This window comes from Dasypus novemcinctus, chromosome 6 (genome assembly GCF_030445035.2).
Source record: "Dasypus novemcinctus isolate mDasNov1 chromosome 6, mDasNov1.1.hap2, whole genome shotgun sequence".
NCBI lineage: Eukaryota > Metazoa > Chordata > Mammalia > Cingulata > Dasypodidae > Dasypus > Dasypus novemcinctus.
This window is the reverse complement of record NC_080678.1, coordinates 101,107,984-101,114,461: the sequence shown is the minus strand read 5'-3', so window position 1 is coordinate 101,114,461 and position 6,478 is coordinate 101,107,984. Positions and strand designations below refer to the sequence as shown.

Genomic DNA, 6,478 nt, shown 5'->3' with positions numbered 1-6,478 from the left:
CCTATTTTGATAACTTAAGCTGGGCAATTTTAAAGACTTAGAATAAGTTGAACAAAATATCAAAGAAGAGCTGTGGGGGAAAAAAAAACAATAGGCAAGAGGGAGAAATTGGTCATCAGAGCAAATTCACCAACATTTTCAGAAGCCTAGACATCAGAGAAGAATTACAAGTCATATTATGAAACAGGAAGAGATGGCCCAGTCAAAGGAACATACCAAGAATCCTGAAGACATACAGGGTTTAAGATAATCAGCGACAATCATAAACTCTCCTAAATCAGTTCAAAGAATTGAGAGAAAATATTACTAAAGAGATATGGTATTAAAAAGACACTGGGAGAGCACAAAGAACAATTTGAAAGCCTGCAAAGGAAAGTAACAGACCTTACGGGAATGAAAGACACGATGGATGAGATAAAAGTGTGTTAGCGTGAGCCTCTGCACCCGTGGTCCTATGGTCAGTCACATGATGATTGCACATGTCTCTGGCAGCCATGGGTTCCAAGGCTGAAGAGAAAAAACTGTGAGGTGGCTGCGGCCATGGCAGGAGAGAGAAAGAATCAACAAGCAGTGGAAGGGAAATTACTGTCAACTGACTGCTGGGGAAGAAGATGTTGTATTTTTGTGGCAGGAATCTGTGGGATCTGTAATAGAAATGATGGCTGGTTGTGGTGAAATTGGCCACTCAGTAAACATGTTTCCAATGAACAGGAATGCCGAGTCCTGTTCTAATACCACACTATCTCTAGTTGCCCCTGAATGTGTCCTTTGTCTGCAAACGTGTTCACCCAGGCAGTCTGCCTTGCAAACATGTTTTCTATCTGTGCTGAAAATAAATTCCTAAGGATTTCCTTTACAAACTAACCTTGTTGTTACAAGAAGAGGAAATGGTGAAAATGTGTGGTATTATGAAAGGGATGCATGCTTTCTCCAAAGATAAAAAGAACACTGAAATGCTGATTTCTGGGTTTCTCTATGTTGCTGATCTTGAAAATTTGGTTCAGTGTAGGAGAAATGAACATGGGCATTGCAGGAAGATTAAATAGGATATCATAGATGCCAAAGGGTGTAGCTGGACTTGGGCTGGACTGTGACTTTCCCACTGCAAACTTAGCAAGAGAGAGCTCTGCTGATAGAAAGGACAGTATATTAGCACAGAGGGGAGCTTCAGTTCAGCCTCAGTTGTCCAGAGAAGTGCTTGCATCAAAAGGTAGTGCTGCAGGCTTCCTTAACTGACCAGCTACTGCTCCTAACTTCTGTAGATGGTCAGTTAACAAACCCTGCAGCAGCATCCTCTGATGCAAGCACTTCTCTGGACAACTCTTTTGCTCATTTGCAACTGAGAGGAGATAGCATCACTGAAAGGAGCCATAGGGGAGAAGGAGAAGAAGATCAAGAATCAACATCTTCAAGCAGGGGACCAGCTCCAAACACCCCTACTGAAGAAAGCAAATCAGATGCCATTAGTGATAGTGAGCATGCATCTGCACTTGATGCATAGCACCCCTTGAACCAACAGAAACTTTTGGTTTCTAATATAAATCAGATAGTAATTGGTAAATCAGATCGTTCAGGAACTGATTGCTCAGTAGCAGGGGGGTGCAACAGTGAGTGTCAGAGTCAGATCTAGAATGCCTGATGGACAGTGCACAGTAACTGAAGTTAAAATAAATATAGCTTTCAGCCCCATGCTCAAAGCTGATATGGTTATCTGCAAATTTCTGCCCATGTAACATTATACTCAACCTAATAGTATATTTTGGGAGTGGGGATGGGAAGATAGACCTATAAGTAAAATGTCTAACATGTCTCTGTTGAAAAATTTATTTAATATAAGGAATTTGGGTGTTAATAGTTGAGAGCTGTTTGGTAATAACCCAGTTTTCTTGAGGTCTGCTTATTTTATAAGAATAAAATATTTTTTCTTCAGTTCTTTTGACCAGTGTGTGTTGTTATCTGTGCATTAAGAGACCTCATCTGACTCTTGCATTGTGTGTTATTTTTTTGCTTGGATTGACATAAAATCATTCATAAAATTTGGTATCTTTGAGATATTTGGTAAGAGTATGAGCAGGAAGCTTAACTTAATGTGAGAATAGATGTGAATTTGGGATTTTAAAATAGATGACTAACAACCATTTTATAGAAAAGTTACTGAAATGTAAATGTAAAGTAAAGTGCTAATACCTTATGCTTTGGGATTTTGTCAGTAATACACTTCATGGCATTCTCATAGACTTTGCTGTCTAGTCCTTGTAGTTCTGAGGTTTCTCTCAATCTGCATTATTCTTTTGATTATGAAATTTATAATTTAATAAATTCCACAGTTTATTAAAAAATACATTAGAGGCACATATGAGTGGATTTAATTTGCTTGAAGAAAGGATTAGTGATTTCAAGGACAGAATATCTGAACTGGAAAAGACAGGAAAATAGAAAGAGAATGGAAAAAATGAAACAGGATCTCACAGAATTGAAGGATAATGGGAAACACACAAACATATGCAATATCTGCATCCCAGAAGAAGAAGAGAATGGAAAAGGGGCAGAAAGAGTATTTGAGGAAATAATCACCAAAACTTCTCAATCCTTAAGAAAGACATCAATATCCAAGAAGGACAGTGCACCTCAAACAGAGTAAATCCTAATAGACTTATCCTGAGATGCCTACTATTCAGAATGACAAATATCAGACATAGAGGTTTCTGAAAGCAGCAAGAGAAAACCTAAGCATCACATACAAGGGAAACACGATATGATTAATTGCTAACCTCTCATCAGAAACCATGGATGTGAGAAGAAAGAGGTATGATGTACCTAGTACTAAAAGAGAAAAACTACCAGCCACGAATTCTATATCTGGTAAAACTGTCTTTCAAAAATGAGGGTTAGTTCAAAGTCTTCACAGACAAACAAAAACTGATAGAATATGTTACCAAAAGATGAGAATTACAAGAAATACTAACGGGAAAGCTGCAGCCTGAAAGGAAAAAAACAAGGATGAGAGATTTGGAGAAGAGTATAGAAATGAAGATGATCAGGAAGGATAAATTAAAGGATCAATAGACAGACAATAATAAGCTATGACAATAGAAAATCAAAGGAAAAATGGATGAAATAAGTAATGTCTTTATGGTAATAACATTGAATGTTAATGGTTTGAACTCCCTAGTCATAATACAGACTGACAGAATGCACAAAAAATATATAACCAATCTATTTATTTTCTACAAGAGACTCACCTCAGATGTAAGGACACAATGAGGTTAAAATGGAAGGCTGGAAAAAGATATTCCATGCAAATAGCAACCAAAAGGGAGCTGGAGTCATGACACTGATATTGGACAAAATAGATTTTAAAGGCAAAATTGTTATAAGGGATAAGAAGGTCAATATATATTGATAAAAGGAAAAATTCACCAAGAAGAAATAACTGTAGTAAATATTTATTCACCTAACCTGAGTACCCCAAGATACACGAGGCACACATTGCCAAAACTGAAGGGAGAAACAGATGTTTCTACCATAATAGTTGGAGATTTAATACACCACTCTCAGTACTGGATAGGACATCTGGACAGAGGATAAATAAAGAAACAGAGAACCTGAATAATATGATAAAGGAACAAAACAGAATAGACAGCCATAGAGCATTGTACCCCCAAACAGCAGAATACACATTCATTCAAGTGCTAATGGATCTTTCTCCAAGATACACCATATCTTGGGTCATAATACAAGACAATAAATTTAAAAAGATTGAAATTATATGAAACACTTTCTCTGATGATAATAGAATGGAGCTGGAAACCAATAAATATATAAACAACAACTCTTAAATAATCAGTGAGTCGAAGAAGGAACTAGAAAAAGAACAGCGACCTAATCTCAAACTAAGCCAAAGGAAAGAAATACTAAAGATCAGAATAGAAATAAATGTAATTGAGGACAAAAAACAATAGAGAGAATCAATCAAACCAAACATTGATTCTTTAAGAAGATCGACAAAATCAACAAACAATTAGCTAGACTGACAAAGAATAAAAGAGAGAAGGCACAAATAAATAAATGAGATGGGAGCATTACTACTGACCCTGCAGAAATAACTGAGATCATGGGAGAATACTATGAATAGCTGTAGGCAAAAAAAAAACTACATTTACAACTTTGTTGCAGACATCACGAATAAATTAAAGAAGTATGGCTTCTCCGAGCTGCGGGCCCCTTGGGGTGTGTGAGGTCAGCCCAGGCCAGGCAGAGCACACATCCCTTGGAGCCTCCAGGGGCCTGCACGTCCCTCGGGTGGGAGCCCCGAGCCCAGGGCTCTGAACCAGGGCAGAGGACAGATGGACAGATGCCAGTGGATGCCCCCTGTGGTGACCGAGGGGTGGTGCCAAGGGGGGGAGCTCAGTAAATTCCATCCATGGCCAGGACAGGGAAGTGGTGACCAGCTCCCCAGAGAGGTCTAATTGTTGGAGGAGGGGTGATGGGGGAAGGGAGATGGGGGAGGGGAAGGAGGGACAGAGTTGCAAGAATATCACAGTAGAAGGGAGACGCCTCAGAGATGCGAATGCAGGTCTTGATGTCACTGCAGGTGTGTGCAGGTGTGTGCAGGTGTGCACAGGTGTGCACAGGTGTGTGCGTGCATCTTCTGGGGTGTTGGGCTCTAGGGGTGGGCAGAATGCCATCTTGGCACCCGCTCTTGTGTGAAGCCTCCAAGTCCTTCACTCAAGTTGTTGGAACTGCCTGGTGGGGAGTGGGCCCAGACGTGAGACGTGGTGGGGAGGGGGCAGCTGGGTGGGGGCCCGGCCTGGCTGCCTGGGTGTGTGGCTTCCAGCTGTGAGTAGCTCTCACAAGGTGCTTCCTCACAGCCCGAAAATGCGGATCTGCTTCATCACCTTCGACTCTCAGGGCTACGTGTCCATGGACCTCACGTCAGATGAGTAAGACCCCCCTGCCCTCGGTGGACCTGGAGGCCCCGCAGGGCAGTGAGGAGCGAGCCCCAGCATCAGGCTGGCCCTCACTCAGGACCCGGGTTCCTTGGGGATACCTGGCACCTGGCACTGTCTCCCCCAGTGTTCTCTCCTCACCCCTTCTCCTGTCTCCCTTCTGTCCCGAGCACCCACGGCAGCATGTCCCTTCATCAAAGTCTCTGAAGAGTCCAGGGACCCAGGGGGGCTGGTGGAGACTCGTGGGTGTCCTGTCCCAGCCCTGCCTGTGCTGTGAGCCCAGCTCTGTGCCTGCTCATCCCCCTCTAGATTTGGGGGGGGCAGGGTCCGAACCAGGCGGGATGATGGGGGCAGTCAGGGTGCTGGAGCAAAGGGTCCGGGGAAGCCAGAGTGGGCCAAAAAGAGGAGCCCAAGGGCAGGTTCCCACAGGCATGGGGCGGGCATAGCTGGGAGCACGTGGTGGCCTGAATAGGGTCACAAAGCCTGGGAATGGGGCTGGCAAAGTGCCTGGTGCCCGCAGAGTCCAGGCACTTGGGGCGCCAGTGCTGGGGCCCCATCCTGAGTGGAGAGCCCAAAGGAGCCTTGGGTACATGTCAGCCTGGGGGTGGCACCTGGGGGTGGAGAAGCACGCTGCCCGCACCTTGTAGGGAAGTCAGGGCAGCAGGGGAAGCAGGAGGCAGTACCCAAGGGAGGGTGCTGTGGGGGGGGGGCAGGCCTCCCCATGGTGCTCCAGGAGGAGCTGCAAGGGCTGATGCTCTGGGCAGGGGTGAGAGCATGGAGGGGGAGTGGGTGTCCTGTGGGTTTGGAGATGGGAGGAGGAGGAAGCAAGTCTTGGAAGGCCCCTGGGTGGGGCCATGGTGTCCAGGGGAAGCTGGCTTGCGGTAGGAAGCCCCCCCCCCCAGGCAGGGCGGCTGTGGGAGCCATGCAGGAAGGACACATGCAGGGAGCCCCGAGTCCTCAAGCAGCAGCCCTGGGTGCGCATGGCCTGCAGCAGAGCTGGGGCGGCCTGGGACTGGTGCTCCCACAGGTGCTCCCTGCCTGAGCTGAGGAGGGTGGGCAGAGGGGCGGGGTAGGACCTAAAGGGTCCCTGGACTTGAGAGCAGAGGGAGCCCGAGCCCCTGGGGGTGTGTGGAGAGCGTTTGGCTACAGGCAGCAGGTGCAGGGTCCTGGAGGGTCTGTTGTGGGGGCAGAGGCTAGAGCTCAGGGACTGGGTGGCCCCTGCTGGGGTGTCAGGAGAGTGAGACCAGGGAGGGGGGTCCTAGCGGAAGAGGCACCTGCAGGAGGAGGGGCTTACCCAGGGAGGCGGAACCTGCACACCAGCCTCCAGGGGTCCCAGCCCCACCTCCTGGGCTGGGCGGGCCTGTGAGGCCGCCCCCACTGCCCCCCCTCTGCCCACAGCCCACCCTCCTCCCAGCTTTTGGCCTATCTCCCGCAGCAGCCCAGGAACCCTCTTAGGCCTATTTGCTGCTTCCTCTAGCACTGACACAAGCATCTAGTGGCACTGAGCTCCCCCCCAGGGGGCTGCTGAA

General features: G+C 46.5%; 1 pseudogene; it reads left to right on the top strand.

Annotated features, from left to right (window-relative positions):
• The first annotated feature begins 917 nt into the window (after positions 1–917).
• LOC131278901 (E3 ubiquitin-protein ligase RNF146-like) lies at positions 918–1,733 on the top strand (annotated as a pseudogene).
• The last annotated feature ends 4,745 nt before the right edge of the window (positions 1,734–6,478 follow it).